Source organism: Mustelus asterias, chromosome 19 (genome assembly GCF_964213995.1).
Source record: "Mustelus asterias chromosome 19, sMusAst1.hap1.1, whole genome shotgun sequence".
NCBI classification, from domain to species: domain Eukaryota; kingdom Metazoa; phylum Chordata; class Chondrichthyes; order Carcharhiniformes; family Triakidae; genus Mustelus; species Mustelus asterias.
The window spans coordinates 34,491,210-34,509,970 of NC_135819.1; positions in this window are offsets into that span (position 1 = coordinate 34,491,210).

Here is an 18,761-nt window from a genome sequence, read left to right on the forward strand (position 1 = left end):
GGCATCTTTCTGTGCTGTAGGGCTTCTATGATTCTATGATTCAAAGGTTTGTTGAGTGGGCGGGAAAGTGGCTAATCAAATTCGATCTGGAAAAGTGTGAGATAATGCATTTGAGGAGGGCAAACAAAGCAAGGGCACCCAATAAACAGGAAGATATTGAGCGGGGTTGAGGAAGTGAGAGACCCTGGAGTCCGCATGTCCTTGAAGATGGCAGGACAGGTGGATAAGGTGGTCCAGAAAGAATATGGAATGCTTTCCTTTCTTGAGTGAGGTATCGAATACAAAAGCAGGGGTGTAATGATGGAATTGTATGAAATGCTGGTTAGGCCACGGCCTTAGTTTTGTGTACAGTTCCGGTCACCATGTTACAGGAAGAATGTAATTACTCCTGAAAGAGTGTAGAGGAGATTTGCAAGAATGTTGCCAGGGTTTGAAAATTGCAGCTATGAGGAGAGATGGGAAAGGCTGGGGTTATTTTCCTTAGAACAGAGGAGTATGAGGGTGACCTAATTGGGCTGTAGAATATTATGAGGGGCTTAGATAGAGTAGGGAGGAAAGACTTGTTTCCCCTAGCTGAGGGATTACCAGGGGGATAGACTAAAGATGAATTGTAGAGAGTAAGTGAGAACATGAGGAAAGGTTTTTTTTCACCCAGAGGGTGGTGAGCATTTGGAATTCACTGCCTAAGTTGGTGGCTGATTCTGAAACACTCAACTCATTTAAAAGGTACCTGGATCTGAGTCTGAAGTGTTGTAACCGGCAAACCTACAGACCAGGTTCTGGAAAGGGGGATTTGAAGAGCCGCTACATTCTTTTTTATTCTTTTTGACTGTCGCAGACATGATGGGCTGAATGGCCTCTTTCTGAACTGTAACATTTCAATGGTTCTACTAGCTGACCAGAGGAAAGGTGGCAGGCAAATACTGCTGCAGAGGACACAAATTCCCCCTGATGGGGGAACGTACGGGAGTGTTTTGATGGGCAGTCATAGGAAGATGCTGGGTGCATTGACTGGCATGCCAGCTTCCTGCCACTGAGCATAAAGCACTCCAGCTCTAACTTGGTAGAGGACATTGCACAGAACCTGCCCTCTCCACAGCCTCTGTTCCGTCTCCCTGTTGCGTAGACCCAGAGGACTGGCACAGCTATCCCTTTATCTGCTGCAGCCTTTATTGTGTGCAGCCACCTACCTATCCCTGCCTCCATTGTGAGGATGTGGCAACACTCTTTGGCTACTCTAGGAACCCACCAAACACTCTGACAGTACATTCCTATCCAGACACTTTGTAATAGAAACATAGAAACATAGAAAAACTACAGCACAAACAGGCCCTTCGGCCCACAAGTTGTGCCGAACACATCCCTACCTTCTAGACCTACCTATAACCCTCCATCCTATTAAGCTCCATGTACTCAACCAGGAGTCTCTTAAAAGACCCGATTGGGTTCACCTCCACCACCACTGATGGTAGCCGATTCCACTCGCCCACCACCCTCTGTGTGAAAAACTTACCCCTAACATCTCCCCTGTACCTATCCCCCAGCACCCTAAACCTGTGTCCTCTCGTAGCAGACATTTCCACTCTGGGAAAAAGCCTCTGAGAGTCCACCCGATCTATGCCTCTCAACATCTTATACACCTCTATTAGGTCTCCTCTCATCCTTCGTCTCTCCAAGGAGAAAAGACCGAGCTCCCTCAGCCTATCCTTATAAGGCATGCCACTCAATCCAAGCAACATCCTTGTAAATCTCCTCTGCACCCTTTCAATCTTTTCCACATCCTTCCTGTAATGAGGCAACCAGAACTGAGCACAGTACTCCAAGTGGGGTCTGACGAGGGTCTTATATAGCTAAAGATAATAGATAAAGTTTTTTTAAAAAAAACCTTGGGCGCGATTTTCCCAGGCCATTTTTATTGATGAGTTCAGCCTTGTGCCGGGGAAGGGCACGAGGCTGACTTAAATATGTAATAGTTCATTTTGATATGATTGGTGAGCCCAGGATGCAATAGTCTGGGCTCATTAAGCTTTCTGACCTTGGCGATGGAAGTCCTCACCAGCGAGGATCCCGTATCGTCCACATCAACTGGGACCAGACATGATGACCTTGCTGGTGGGACCGGAGGCCGTTGAGACGCCCCCCCCGGGTGGTCGAGGGTGGGGACAGGCAGAGCCCCGTGGGCTGGCATGGCCAGCCTGGGGCCCTAACAGTGTCAACCTGGCACCCTGGCAGTGCCAGCTTGACACGTACCAGTGTCCACCAGCCACTGGGCATTGTCAAAGGGCCTCCTGGGGCGGGGACTCACAGGGGCAGGATCTGACAGGGGCAAAGCCAGACAGGGGTGGAGCCAGATGGGGGAGGGTGGGGCAGGAGGTTGGTAGGAGGGGAGGGAAGGGGGGAACTTTGCAGCAGAGGGGTGGAGGCTGATGGCGGGGCCAGCGATCAGGATGGGGGTTTGTGTTGGGGGGGATACTGGGGGAGGAGGGTGCTGCCCATCATGGGGGGTGTTCTGTAGGGGGCCTGGTTGGGGGTGTCCATGGGGGAGGGGGGGTGATATTCATGGTGGGTGTTGACAGATTTCCCATATACTGTGTACACTTGTACACGATATATGGGAGATCAGGGCGCATGCCTAGCAGTCTGCAGCCAGCTTCCTCTGTGAGCTTAGGCTCTGCCCTCCCTGACCGGCGTGAAACCCCTGGCAAATGACAGAGTGAGGGAAAATTGCATGGGTTAGCTCGCTGCTTGAGCAGCCCAGCGAGCCGGGAGACACCTGTAGGGGTCTTTAGCGAGGTTCATGACAAGCATTACAATGCTGGCAGGTCTCCCAAGCTATCAGCGCGGAGCTGGTTACATCTTGAAATTAGAATTTCAATATGATTAGTGGGCCCAGGTCGCTATTCTCCGGGCCCACTAGCGTCTTCCCCTAACTCCCTCCCACCCCCCCAACACCAGCCCCCGCACCCCCCACCGCCGGGAGTGGATCCCTCCAACAGGGTTTACGACTACTCCCCACTTAAGGGGATCAGAGTCTTGATCTCGCTGGGGGGAACAAAGGCCATTGAAGCCCCCCAGGGTGGTCGTGGCTAAGGGTGAGTGCCCCAGGGCAGTGCCAGCAGTCCCAAGGATGCAGATTGGTGCTGGCAGTGTGGGGAACGGGGACATTACTGCTGGCCCGGGCAGGTCTGGTCGGAGCTGGCAAGCGATTGGAGGCTAGCGATCATAAGACCATAAGACCATAAGACATAGGAGCGGAAGTAAGGCCATTCGGCCCATCGAGTCCACTCCACCATTCAATCATGGTTGATTTCAACTCCATTTACCCGCTCTCTCCCCATAGCCCTTAATTCCTCGAGAAATCAAGAATTTATCAATTTCTGTCTTGAAGACGGTCAACGTCTCGGCCTCCACAGCCCTCTGTGGCAATGAATTCCACAGACCCACCACTCTCTGGCTGAAGAAATTTCTCCTCATCTCTGTTCTAAAGTGGCTCCCTTTTATTCTAAGGCTGTGCCCCCGCGTCCTAGTCTCCCCTGTTAATGGAAACAACTTCCCTACGTCCATCCTATCTAAGCCGTTCATTATCTTGTAAGTTTCTATCAGATCTCCCCTCAACCTCCTAAACTCCAATGAATATAATCCCACGATCCTCAGACGTTCATCGTATATCAGGCCTACCATTCCTGGGATCATCCGTGTGAATCTCCGCTGGACCCGCTCCAGTGCCAGTATGTCCTTCCTGAGGTGTGGGGCCCAAAATTGCTCACAGTACTCCAAATGGGGCCTAACCAGTGCTTTATAAAGCCTCAGAAGTACATCCCTGCTTTTGTATTCCAAGCCTCTTGAGATAAATGACAACATTACATTTGCTTTCTTAATTACGGACTCAACCTGCAAGTTTACCTTTAGAGAATCCTGGACTAGGACTCCCAAGTCCCTTTGCACTTTAGCATTATGAATTTTGTCACCGTTTAGAAAATAGTCCATGCCTCTATTCTTTTTTCCAAAGTGTACGACCTCGCACTTGCCCACGTTGAATTTCATCAGCGGGGTGTGGGGGGTGGCGGTATGGGGGGGGGGCGGGGGGAGAGGAGGGACAGTGGCATTGGGGACCACAGTGCATGCGCCGATCTACAGTCTGACAGGTTGGCGCCTACGCAGTGGCCCTCTCAGTGCTTTCACGGCTGGCCTCTCGGGCGGGAATAGGCCCTGTCCCCTACTTTCCAGAATGAATCATGCTGAGGCATTCTGCATTGCTCAGAGATTTACTTTGGTATTTCCATTCAAAGAAAGGGAGGGAAATACTCCCGCTTTTCCACCCGTTGGGCACATAGTTTCTTTTGGGGGAGAATCCTGGCCCCGGAGTGAAATACTTTGGTTTTCGGACTTTGTGCTACTTAGGTGTTTTGGGCAAAATTCCGCTCTTTATCTGCAATCTGGTGCCTCGAGTTTAAATGAAGACACTGCAGGAAACACCATGCTGCATTTATAAAGAACTAGCTTCATGGTGGCTGTTTGTAAAATAAACAACAAAGAGGCTACCCGGGCATGCATTGACCAGATTTGGAATCCTGGCATCAGACCAGTGGCATCAGGATAGCATTGACTCAAAGCCTTCTGGTACTTTCTAAAAAAAAATAATTGACAGGCTGTTGGCATCGCTGGCTAGATTGGCATTTATTGTCCATCCCTAACTGCCCTTGGGAACAAAAAGAACAAAGAACAATACAGCACAGGAACAGGCCCTTCGGCCCTCCAAGCCCGTTCCGCTCCCTGGTCCAAACTAGACCATTCTTTTGTATCCCTCCATTCTCACTCCATTCATATGGCTATCTAGATAAGTCTTAAACGTTCCCAGTGTGTCCGCCTCCACCACCTTGCCTGGCAGCGCATTCCAGGCCCCCACCACCCTCTGTGTAAAATATGTCCTTCTGATATCTGTGTTAAACCTCCCCCCCTTCACCTTGAACCTATGACCCCTCGTGAACGTCACCTCCGACCTGGGGAAAAGCTTCCCACCGTTCACCCTATCTATGCCTTTCATAATTTTATACACCTCTATTAAGTCTCCCCTCATCCTCCGTCTTTCCAGGGAGAACAACCCCAGTTTACCCAATCTCTCCTCATAACTAAGCCCCTCCATACCAGGCAACATCCTGGTAAACCTCCTCTGTACTCTCTCCAAAGCCTCCACGTCCTTCTGGTAGTGTGGCGACCAGAACTGGACGCAGTATTCCAAATGCGGCCGAACCAACGTTCTATACATCTGCAACATCAGACCCCAACTTTTATACTCTATGTCCCGTCCTATAAAGGCAAGCATGCCATATGCCTTCTTCACAACCTTCCCCACCTGTGACGTCACCTTCAAGGATCTGTGGACTTGCACACCCAGGTCCCTCTGCGTATCTACACCCTTTATGGTTCTGCCATTTATCGTATAGCTCCGGTGGTAGGTGGTAGTGTGTTACCTTCTTGAACCGCTGCAGTCCATGTGATGTAGATACACCCACAGTGCTGTTAGGAAGGGAGTTCCAGGATTTTGGCCCAGTGAAGGAATGGTGATATTCCAGTTGGTGAGTGACTTGGAGAGTGACTAGATGGTGTTCCCGTGTGTCTGCTGCCCGTGTCCTTCTAGATGGGAGCGGTTGTGGGTTCGGAAGCTGCTGTCTCAGGAGTCTTGTTGAGTTCCTGAAGACCTCAGCTATGGCGTATCTCCATGGTATGCTCCTTCAGCAATTCCATGTGGGTCATACACACATAAAATGTGGCATGGCCCCCATAACATCTCGACAATTGATGCTACATGAAGCAATTTTGTACCCCAATAATACATGTAGATATTCCAGAGGAGCGGGATGTAGTTGAATCTTCACAATGAAACGTAATGTGCAGCACAGACACATTCTCTCTACGGTGTACGTTGCTTCTAATCTGCAGTCTAATGCCCTGTTTGTGTAGTACAGCAATTGTTTTACTGCATTAAGAACTCTAATTAATAAACCTCAGTAGAACTTCCCACACATCAGACCATCCACATGCTCAATTGTCACAAGAGGAACACTTGGAGATTTTTCAGATAGGTACTTACCCCGGTAAAATTAACTGACGTTTTCCCCACTTCCCTGATGAAGGAGGTGTTTAAATATGTAAACTATCATACTGGGTTGCAATTAAATCAACACTGCTTTAACCCAGAACATCAATAAAGCCATCTCTGCAAGGAGGAGACTTTCTCTAAAGTGCACTCACTATGGCAATCTAACTCTCTAGTTTATGTTGTTGCTCTCATAAGCTTGAGTGTATTAACCCGTATGTTTGGATGGTGATCTTTGGCATTTCTGCTGCCTAGTAGCTTTGTGCATTGTCAGTTCTGAATTTTTCTCAGGGTATTAATGTCGCTGTGATAATCAGGCAACATCACAGCTGATGCACTTGGATACAGAGCTGGACACACGCACTGGCAAAGCAGCCATCTCCTTTGGCTGACCCACAAAATGCACATTGGATAACGCCAAGCTGACACTTGGTACCAAGCCGATGGTTTCTAAGGCCTGTGTTCTCAGCTCCTTGCTGTATGGTTGTGAAACATAGATGATTCACAGCTACCCCGAAAAGAAGCTCAACAATTTCTCTGTTTGAAGTGCATGATGGGTATATTCTAATGGGGCAACATCACATGTGTGGCAGCCCTCACAAAGGCGGAACTCCCAAATATGTTGCCACTAATCAGAGGTGTTTTTGGTGGCTCGGGCATGTCTGCAAGATGGAAGATGGCCACCAACCCAAGGACCTTCTGTACGGTGAGGTACCCAGTGTGACGCTACCGTGCCTTTAAGAAATGTATTTTTAATCATGTTCTCTGCAGCTTGTAAGCAGCCTTGTTTTTTTTTTCATTGTTGCTGACATGTCTGCTTACATGTACTTTTATTGCTGCTTAAATGGTTTAAATGGGGTTTTGTTTATTTTTATTCAGGGCCTAATGCGATGTCCTAGATTTTAATGAGTTTATGACCCTTTTGATTTGTTAGGGGGAAGAATGATTGACAGGCTAGGTGACAAGAGTTCTTCTACTTTCAGTTTTTGGACTGGCTGCTGTTTCTTTAGTCAGAAGATGTCTGGACTCCTGGCTGAAGGCAGTGTGTGTGTGTCTCTCCCTGTTATGAGAAATTCTTCTCTATAGGAAGCAGTTTTGCTGGCCTTCCTGGGGTGAAAGCTTTGCTGCAAGTGGTTTGCTGGCTAAAAGCTAGAGGCCATCAGTGGCATTTTCTTGACCTTGAGGTGCTGGGATTTTCCAGAATGGAGAAGTCAGAGTTTCAATTCTCCAACCAAAGGACTAAGTTCCAGCATCACGTGAGCATTCGTATTTTCTGTGCTAAACCTGTGGCAGATGTATGTTTATAAGGAGGTTTTGTTGTATTGGAACAGTGCATTTAGTCATTAAGGTTTATACGATATCTTTTTTTGTTGTTTGTAATTTGGAAAAGTTATTGTTAATTTTCCTTCTATGTGTTAATGGTATTCTTAAATAAACTTGATAAAAGCTTCCCAGTGGGTTATTTAAATTATACCTGATGTAAAAAGGTTCACGCTTACCCTAGCCAAATTCAAAGTGTAAAACCTAGGCTGACTTCATAAAATACCTTGGAGATTCTGATCTTGCTTTTGCTTTATTTATCAGTGTCACAAGTCACTGCAATGAAGTTACTGTGAAAATCCCCTAATCGCCACACTCCAGCCTGTTCGGGTACATTGAGAGAAAATTTTGCATGGTCAATGCACCTAACCAGCACGTCTTTTGGATTGTGGGAGGAAACCCATGCAGACATGGGGAGAACGTGCAGACTCTGCACAGACAGTGACCCAAGCCGGGAATCAAACCTGGGTCCCTGGCACTGTGAGGCAGCAGCGCTAACCACTGTGCCAGCGTGCCGTCCCTGGATTACCATGACCGGGATTATAACAACCAGAGCCAAGCGACCAGTAGGTCGCCCAAGGCTCTGCTTCAAGGATGCCTGCAATCGTGATGTGAAGGCCCTGAATCATTGACTATCATACCTGGGAGTCACCAGTTGTTGAAAAGGGTAACAGCTCCTGTGGGCAAATATGCATGAGCACCGCTATCAATGTTAATGGCCATAGCAGCTTGGCAGCATGTGGCAATGCTGAAACAAGCATCCAGAGTGATATTTGGTAGCTTTAGGTGCGGCACTTGTGGAGGAGTGGCCTTCACAGCCATCCACAAAGGTGGACCAAATGAAGACATGCCACCTAAACAGATTGTTTACTGCCATTTCTCATAGATAGAAGGATGCCATAACACATTGGACAGAATCTTCTGCTGCCTGATGGTGGGATGAAAGGCAGGTGCTGCGGACGGCTAACATTCAGAATCCAGATGGCGGGTCAACCCTTGGAAAAATGTTCTTGGAACTTTAAACAAAGTTTGAGCTTCGGGATGGTAATTGGCAGGAAACCTTTTTGCATGTATTTGCATCTCGTGTATGCTCATTAAAACTCCAGCCTCCCAGAATTAAATTCCTCTTCGCAATTAAGTTTTCAATCAGTGATAAGAACTTGCCTTTAGAAACTGACTGCACATGAGTGCATGCAGCGGATAGGTATTGATCCTCCTGGATACACTCCAGTGAGTGCCTGCTACTTTTGTCTGTTTGCAAAGTGCTTGCCCATGTCAAGCCATTGTTCAGTTCAATCAGGGGCAGCCTTTAAGGGTGCAGAACATGGAGGCATGCCATAGGGGAGAGAGAGATACTCTATCTGCAGCAAGGAGCCTGGCAAACGTAGGTGGTGTGACCAGTGAAAGCATGAAGGGAATAATGTATACAAAGGTAGGCACACTGTGTTAGAATGTAACCGGTGGTAACATTGGATCTGTTGTAATGTGACCAATAGTAACAAGCTGTAAGGGTCAGCTGACCTAGAAAACCAGGTAACCAATGACAGAAGGATGTGATCATAGACTTCTACAGTGCAGAAGGAGGCCATTCGGCCCATCAAGTCTGCACCGGCCACAATCCCACCCAGGGCCTATTCCTATTACCCATGCATTTACAATAGCTAGTCCCCCTGACACTAAGGCAATTTAGCATGGCCGATCCACCTAACCTGCACATCTTTGGACTGTGGGAGGAAACCGGAGCACCTGGAGGAAACCCACAGAGACATGGGGAGAATGTGTAAACTCCACACAGACAGTGACCCAAGCTGGGAATCAAACCTGGGTCCTTGGCACTGTGAGGCAGAAGTACTAATCACTGTGCCACTGTGCCATCCCTGTGCCATCGTGTTGTCATGGGGAAGGTGATGGGCATGAGCTCAGAGGGTAGCAGGCATGTAAATAATGATGATCAGCTGACTCAATATAAATGACAACATGTTGGGAATTGTGGGGAATGGCCCAGGGTGTGGCCTCAAGTTTGGAGTAATGAAGTTTCTTTAGTAAACCTTTCCTTTGATTTATAAGTTGGAGTAACTTTTGTTATATTTTTATTGTCTACACTGGAAGAGTTCCTTCTGGATTAACACACTGTGCAGGCAAGGCAGCAAGGTGTTAGGTTAAGGTGATTAGTGCTGAGGAAGTGGGGGGGGGTTAGTGGCGAGGGAGGTTGGATGACGGAGGAACTTAAAGGGCATGGTCACTGGTTTTGAAGGAGGGGTCTTGGGGATTGAACTGAGGGCGAAATTGCTCGGACACTATCGTGATTGGGTTCGGTAGGGCAGGAATTGCAGGGTTAAAGTAAGGCAGTCAATGGTATCATGGTGGGTGGACTCTGGGAGTGTAAAGGCGCATGCAGCCTCAATAACAGGCGAAGGTGGGAGGATCAGAGTGGTCATAGGGAAGGTGATGGGCATGGGCCCAGGGGGCAGCAGGCATGTAAATGGTGAAAGTCACTCAAGGGCCCAGTTGAGGCAATGGCGGGAGGCTCAAGGCTAACAGAGGGGAGGGGAATTGTAACAATCAGGCTATCAAGGATAGTAGGGGAAAAGTGGTAGGTGATGGGGGAAAGTAGCAGGTGGTGGACTGACAAAAAGCGACATGCACTATTCTAAGCACATTACAGTTTCTCGCTAATACTGAGCACTCACGGTGGGAGGATGGTCAGTTCTGGTGGGAGGAGTTAAGGGTCAGCTTCAAGGGCCATGCATTCATGTCTAAGTAGAGTTCTTGAGAACATCAGGTCCATTTCCCCAACCCACCTACTTTCATAAGTATGGGCAGCATGGTGGCACAGTGGTTAGCACTGCTGCTTCACAGCGCCAGGGACCTGGGTTCGATTCCTGGCTTGGGTCACTGTGTGTGGAGTTTGCACGTTCTCCGCGTGTCTGCGTGGGTTTTCTCTGGGTGCTCCGGTTTCCTCCCACAGTCCAAAGATGTGCGGGGTAGGTGGATTGGCCATGCTAAATTGCCCCGTAGTGTCAGGGAGACTAGTTAGGGTAAATGGGGGTAGGGCCTGGGTGGGATTGTGGTCAGTGCAGATGCGATGGGCTGAATGGCCTCTTTCTGCACTGTAGGGATTCTATGATTCTATGATAACATTTTGATCCCAACGAGGTGGCTTAAGTATATGCTGACGGACAACTCATGTTCACCAAGTTTGTGGGGGCGGGGAGAGAGTGGACGGGGCTTGGGGGAGTGGTGTGCAGGGCAGCCACCAATGAACTGTAATGGATCCGGGCACTGCCCCCTGGCACTGCCTGGGGGTTTCTGTTCTAGCTTTTTGTACTGGGACAGCCTATAAAAATGGTGCCCTGATCTTTAAAATACAAAGTTGCTGGCCCTCCCTCCCTTTGGATTCTTTTTTTGCTCTCAGGCTAACAATACGGGGAAAAGGTCGATGGCTACAACTCCACTTTTCCCACCCACTGCCATACTCTGCAGAAAAATGGAAAATATCCACCCTTAAGACTGAGCTCCTTCAGCCTTGGATGTTGGGTTGAGATTCATCACTCCAAGAGCTTTCTGGATGTTTGATGATTGTGATACTCACCTCTAATTGTCACTGTTGTTTAAATTTGACAGGTGTACATTTTCCTTTCACATTGCGAATATCCTCCCTAAGACCCATCTAATTAGCTTACATCAGCTAATTGATAGCATTGTGAGCATTTCAGGCAATTCTAAACCAATTAGAAATGCTTCCAATCAGAAAATTGGCACCATTATTTTGGGTGAGGGAAGAAATTAGAAACGGAGGACTGGGGCTGGTGGTCGAGGAAATTGCCAGACGTTTCAATATGAAATGCATAACTTTTGGAAGTTTAGGAAAAAGGGGCCTTCTATTTTTATACACATGTAACTGTTCCACTTTAAATTTGAAGCAGAACATCAGCACTGATGACTGATGAGTAAAAGCTGACAAACGCACGGGACCTGCGTCACTTGCTGATGTGGAAATCATAAATATTGATCGTGAAACATCCACTTCAATGGAGCCCGGACAGCAAACCAATAGTCTAACCCATTTCAGTATCATATCGACAGCTCCTTGTGCTTTGGTTACTGAAGCAAGACTGGTGTCTGTATTTCATTGCGCTGAAGTTACAAGTCTTCGGAAAACTTTTTTAGTTCGTCAGGCAGAGGAGTCTATTACCGGAAGCCCAGAATGTAATAACAGTGCTGCAATGAAATGAAGCCAGATAAGTGTATGTGACTGAAAAGCATGATAACATTACATCTGGAATATGCTGCCTGATAATATGGTGGAGGCAGGGGGTTCAATTATAGCATTCAAGAATGAATTGGGCTATACCTGAAAAACAGGAATAGAGACATAGAATCCATACAGTGCAGAAAGAGGCCATTCGGCCCATCAAGCCTGCACTCTCAATAATCCCACCCAGGCCCAATCCCTGTAACCCCACGCATTTACCCTGCTAACCCCCCCTGATGCTAATGGACCATTTAAAGTGGCCAATCCACCTAACCCCCACATCTTTGGACACTGGAAGGAAACGCACGCAGAAATGGGGAGAATATGCAAATTCCATACAGACAGTGACCCAAGCTGGGATTCGAACCCGGGTCCCTAGCACTGTGAGGTAGCAGTACTAACCACTGTGCCACCCAGAATGTTTAGGATTATGTGGAGATCTGAGGAAAATCACACCAGGTGAAATGCTTATTCAGAGAACTGGCATAGAGACAGGCTCAGTAAGAAGTCTCACAACACCAGGTTAAAGTCCAACAGGTTTATTTGGTAGCAAATAGAGACAGGCTGTCAGGCTGAATGATTTCCTTCTATGTTGTAGCTATTCTGTGACTTTAAAACGAACAAGAAAATGCCCTGGTATGTTCTCTATTTGGTTGAATCTATACATCTACACAACATGGGTTTACATTGCATATAGCAAAGTGAAATTAGAGTTAGATGGGTGGGGTTCTAACCTGTTGGCTTTTTAAAAATGAAGATCCTGCCCTGAATTTTCATAAGGATGGTGATCCTCTCTGTCATCACAAAGCTGGCTGTGGAGGCCGGGATCCAGATGTCCCACCCTAAAAAATAATGCCCACAATATTGTCAAAGGTTGGGGTGGGAAATGGGGATAGGTTTTAAACTGCACATCCATAGTTCATGGAGGCCCTTATAAAAAAGCAGCTGTCTCCAATCCTGTCCAATTTTCATCAGCGAGGAATGCAAAACACAATGTTTGCACATTGGACCTGGTAGGAGTAGTTCTAATCTTTGCAGTTTTGTTTGGATAGGTGGGGTACCCTTTTGGAGAGGTAGGCTATGCTTTTGGAAATTGACTTAGGGCACCTTTAGCAAAGGTCAGTCTTCTTTTGTGAGAGGTAAGGCATCCTTTGGGATTACTAAATGTAGACATGAATTTGTGTAAGTATATAAACTCATTGGAACTTTCAAGCTCATTGGAAATATCAATTTGGACCATCAATCTGTCAAGCCATTTAAAACAGTTGTCCTTTAAATATTTGAAAACATCAACTGCCTGAATAGTTTTTTAAAGATGTGCTTGCTATTTCATTCTCCCTGTTGACATGAGCCTGCGATTTATTATTACTCCTTATGGTTTGATTGACAGTTCAATGTGACTGTGGAGTATTTGAAGTGGGACTATGAATTCTAATGCTTGTTTTTATAAATGATTAGGTGAAGTTAAATGTAGTGAATTGGTTTCTATCAATAAGATTTCTATTAAATGGTGAATTCTTCAATAGAAAATTAATTATTTTATTTCATCTCGACATGAGTCCTGAGGTCTGCCCATGGTGGGGTGAGTTGGGTAGGTGTGAGGGCAAAGGGTTGGGTGGCATGGATTGGCATAAGCTGGCATTAAGTTGGCATAGAGGGTATAAAGATCTGAGGGGGTGGGGTACAGGGTCATAGGCTGGCATGGAGGGTATGAAGGTTCAAGGGTTGGCATGGAGTATATGAGGGGACATTGGGGTGGGGGGGAATGAGATGGGCATGGGGAGTGTGTGTGTGTGTGTGTATGTGGTTGGGGGGAGTGATTTTATGTTTTATTGGTTTCTTTAAAACTTTAACGCAGTTCGGTCGGGCAGCATGGTCGGTGCAGGCTTGGAGGGCCGAAGGGTCTGTTCCTGTGCTGCAATTTTCTTTGTTCTTTGTACTTTGTACCTCGAGGGAACCAGGTCACCTCTGCAGCCAGAAAGCCTCCACACTCACTCCAGTACCGTCTGCCCCAACTCTCATTTTCAGCCCCCCAGCAACCCTGCAAGTCCCGACAGGAAATCTGACCTCACAGGGCATTTTCTTTTAGGTCCAGCTTGTGGAGTTGGGAATTGCCCCGACTCTGTGTTCCTGATCTGGGAGCAAAAGTTGAGCCCGAGGCTTGTTTTCATTACACAACAATGACGTTGTCACATCTGACCCTTTCTTTGAGCATGATTTATTTTATACATATTAAATATACATATGTGCCCAGTACAGTTTGATAAATGGAGAACTGAGTGAACAGATCATTAGATTGTTACCACAATGAATCATTTCCACCACATGCAATAAGGTAGAAAGGTTTGATAATCTGAGCAGTGAGTATATTTGACATCAACATTTTTAGGACACATCTGTGCTTTCGAGTCTCCAGTAATGAGATGACAAAGGTTCCTGAAGAGCCTTTTAAGCTGGAAAAGCTTTCAGAACTTCTTGAATGCTTAATGTTAGACAAGTTTTGTATTCAAGTAAAATAAAGTTTAAAGTTTATTTATTATCATAGAAATCATAGAAATCATAGAAACCCTACAGTACAGAAAGAGGCCATTCGGCCCATTGAGTCTGCACCGACCACAATCCCACCCAGGCCCTACCCCCATATCCCTACACATTTTACCCGCTAATCCCTTTAATCTACGCATCCCAGGACACTAAGGGGCAATTTTAGCATGGCCAATCAACCTAACCCGCACATCTTTGGACTGTGGGAGGAAACCGGAGCACCCGGGGGAAACCGACGCAGACACGAGGAGAATGTGCAAACTCCGCACAGACAGTGACCCAAGCCAGGAATCAAACCCAGGTCCCTGATGTTGTGAGGCAGCAGTGCTAACCACTGTGCCACCGTGCCGCCCCTGTCTATTGGTGTTACATGTTGTTCGGTCATTTAAAAAATTGCACCCTTTGTACAAGCTTAGTCTTTATGGCACTCATTAGTTTAAATTTAGTGGGACCAGGCTAATAATATAAACGATTGTTGCAGGGAACATTATCGCTAATAAATAAACAGGAAAGATTTGGAGTTGAGGAGTTTAAAGAGAATTTATTTGATGATATCTATATATTAAGTTCGACAAAAGCGTCCTTCATTTGGAAATGAGGGGCGTATGTTTTCCAAATGCGAACAATTTGATTTATTAAGGCAAATTTCACTTTATTTGTCAAATTCTGAAACTCTATCTTGTATTGCAATTGCACAACGGCACTGCCACATACCGTCATGCATGGCCGATCTATTTGGCAACATCATTATGTGAACACACTCACGTCACCTCATGTTAGCCGCTCCTTTCCACAGAGTCTAAATTGGTTCCTTGGGTGAAATTTACATGATGTAACTCTTGACATTTCCCTGTTGCCACTCATTGGTTGCGATTTGTCACCCTTTCTATATCTGGCGTAGGTGGGATCATGGACGGCGGCATCTCGCTGACCTTACTGAGGTTGGGGCCAAGTGTGCAATTTGGTTCGCAACTGATTTATTTTATGAAACCACGTTTTACTGCCTTCATTTTCATCACTTTGATTTCCTGCTTTCCTCAAGGGAGACATTCAAGTTTGCAGACAGTGAAAGCTTGTTATTTTCAGCAGCTGTCCTGCTTCAATGATAACAAAAGGGATCATTAACGTAACGATAATGTTCCCTGCTAGCATCATTTATATTATTAGCCTGGTCCCACTAAATATATAATGAGTGTCATAAAGACTAAACTTGTACAAAGAGTATAGTCCCGATCTTTTTAAATGACCCCAACAAAATGTAGCACCAATAGACAGCTAATTTGGTTAAATATATGCTTTATTTGGTTTCCTTATAATAATAGAAACATAGAAAATAGGTGCAGGAATAGGCCATTCGGCCCTTTGAGTCTGCACCACCATTCAATATGATCATGGCTGATCATGCACATTCAGCATCCCATTCCCACTTTGTCTCCATACCTCTTGAACTGGCCTAATGACTGCACATGATCTAGTCATGGGGTTAATTATGTTAAACTTATACTAAACCACACAAATGCTAAGTAGAGGTGCTGATTATACGAACATTAATTAACTGTTATAAAACGTTTCTACAATCTTATTATGACTTCTGCAGCCAGCTAACTGTAGAAATACAAATCTCATTACTGAAGATGGTCTGATAATTGGTCACAAATTGTATTGAAGTGTATCTTTTGAAAGTATTGGGACAAGGGGTTTGTGAGAATGTGTCTACATTCACAGGATTCCCACATGGAATAATTTGAAACTAATATCTTGGAATATGCCTTCTATACCTACCATTAATAGCTTTTTAATGGCAGCTCATTCGAAGGAAAGATTCAGTAATTAAAACTAAAACCTGTTCATTTTAGTAAGTTCCTAGGAAGCATCAATGGTAAGTTTGAGTGAAATAATTGCTTATCTGGAGTTTGCTGGTGCAATGTATCTTCATTGAGGTAGATGTTGGTTATTTCTTGTTGGTCCTATTGACTCTGGTTTGTTTGGTCAATACTCACATGCTCTTGGGTCACTCCTGTCCATGGTCAGCTCAGGAAGATTATGTAGCATCTGGAAGAGATGTTTGCAGTGTAAAAGGTTAACATCAGCCAAATAACAATCTATGATCGCATTCCTAGGGTAACAGGGAAATCCTAAAGGAAAAATCAAATTACTGTGGGTGCTGGAATCTGAAAGAAAAAGAGAAAATGCTGGAAAATCTCAGCAGGTCTGACAGCATCTGTGGAGAGATAATAGAGCTAGCAGGTGGGATTCTCCAGCCGTTCATGCCAGCGCGATTCTCCAGTCCCGCTACAGTGAACTGAAATTTGGTTGAGTGTCAAATTCTCTGTCCTTGCTGGCAGTTCCGCACACATGAGGACGGCCTAAACCGGGCTGTTGGGTTTATGTCACACTATCAGTAACCCCCACAGCTTGCCTCCTGAACTTGCAGAATTTCACTGGCTGTCCTGTCTGGAGACAATACACATCTCTTTAACCTGTGCTTAATGCTCCCTCCACACACATTGTCTGTATCTTTAAGACCTGGTTGGTTGTAGGGATTCGCATTCTAATCAGTATTCTGTAACTTGATTTTGTGTCTCTGTGCCCTGTTTGAGAGCAGATTTCCACTCCATCTGACGAAGGAGCAGCGCTCCGAAAGCTAATGGCATTTGCTACCAAATAAACCGGTTGGACTTTAACCTGGTGTTGTTAAAACTCTTACTGTGTTTACCCCAGTCCAACGCTGGCATCTCCACATCTTGCTGGCAGCGGCAGCAGGGTGTGAATGGTTGAAGAATTCTGGCCAACATTTCGAGTCTGGATAATTTTTTATCACAGCTAAAGAGAACTGGAAATTGGATAAGGTTTATCCTGTTGTCAGAGGGTGTGAAGCAGTTGGGGCTGGATAGAGGGTCAGCGGTTTGTGGAGATGGGAGAGATTGACAAAGATGTCATGGACAAAAGACAAAGGGAGTGTAAATGGTGGTGATCATGGCTAAGAAGGCTGCTGATAGCGGCCATTAAGAGGTCAGAATGTGTTAATGGCAGATCAAAGATAAGCAGCGTAACAAAGGACAACCAGGACAGGTAACAGATTACCCTAGTGGGGGGGGAGGGGAAATGGTGGTGAGGGGAAAAAGATGGGAAGCAGGATAAAAAAGGAGGATGGAAAAATGAATCAATGGAAAAGTAAAAAATGTATTTGTTAGTCAAAAGGAAGGCTTACATTAACACTGCAATGAAGTTACTGTGAAATTCCCCTAGTCACCACCCTAGCGCCTGTTTGGGTACACTGAGGGAGGATTTAGCATGGCCAATGCACCTAACCAGCATGTCTTTCGGACTGTGGGAGGAAACTGGAGCACCTGGAGGAAACCCATGCAGACACGGGGAGAACGTGCAGACTCCACATAGACAGTGACCCAAGCTGAGAATTGAACCCAGGTCCCTGGCGCTGTGAGGCAGCAGTGCTAACCACTGTGCTACCGTGCAGCCAGAAGAAATGCAAATAAATGGATAGAAATCAAAATGGGATGAAGGTGGAGGTGAGAGTTCACAGGCTGAAGTTGTTGAACTCAATGTTAAGTCCGGAAGGCTGTAAAGTGCCTAATCGGGAGATAGGTGCTGTTCTCCAGTTTGTATTAGGCTTCACTGAAACATTGCAACAGGCCAAGGGCAGACATGTGGACAAGAAAGCAGAAAGGTGTGTTGAAATGGCAAGTGAGAGGATGGTCTGAGTGAAGCTTGCGGATTGCCTGATGGTGTTCTGCAAAGTAGTCACCCAATCTGCTCCAATGCAGAGTAGACCACATTGGGAGCAGCGAATGCGATAGGCCAGATTAAAGGAGGCGCATGTGAAGCACTATTTCACCTGAAAAGAGTGTTTATGCCCTTGGATGGTGAACAGGGAGGAGGTAAAGGGGCAGGTGTTGCATCTTCTGCAATTACATGCGAAGGTGCCTTGGGCAGTGGGTGAGGTGTTGGATGTGATGGAGGAGTGGGCCAGGGCATCCCAGAGGAAACAGCCCCTGGAGAATTCTGACGGGGGAGTGAGGGGAAGATGTGTTTGGTCGTGGCATCATGCTGGAGTTGGTGGAAATGGTAGAGGCTGATCCTTTGAATGTGGAGGCTGGTGGGGTGAAAAGTGAGGACAGCGGGGGGGGGGGGGGGCAATCTTGGTTCTGGGAAGGAGGAACCCTAAAGAAACCACATGTAGACCCCGAACCCAAGAAATAACAGTGTTCCATGGCCCATCTAGGCTATAGTACTTAAGCACTTAAAAATTGGGTTGATTTTGCAGAGAGATAGGACAATGGCTGAGGGATGAACAATCTGTATGGTGCACCTTCCATTTTTGTTCTAGGTACAAGGGATTCAAAATTAAAATGTACACATCACTTACTTGCCTCACTCATCTGCCTCATATAGATCCAAACAGATTCTATGTGCATGGCTGGTTGCATGAGGAAAATAGCAGCCTCGTTCTCTACTCAGTCTCTTTTGGACTGATATTCCAGCTCTCATGAATTTTAGCAAAAATCTATTACTGAAAGTGCAAGC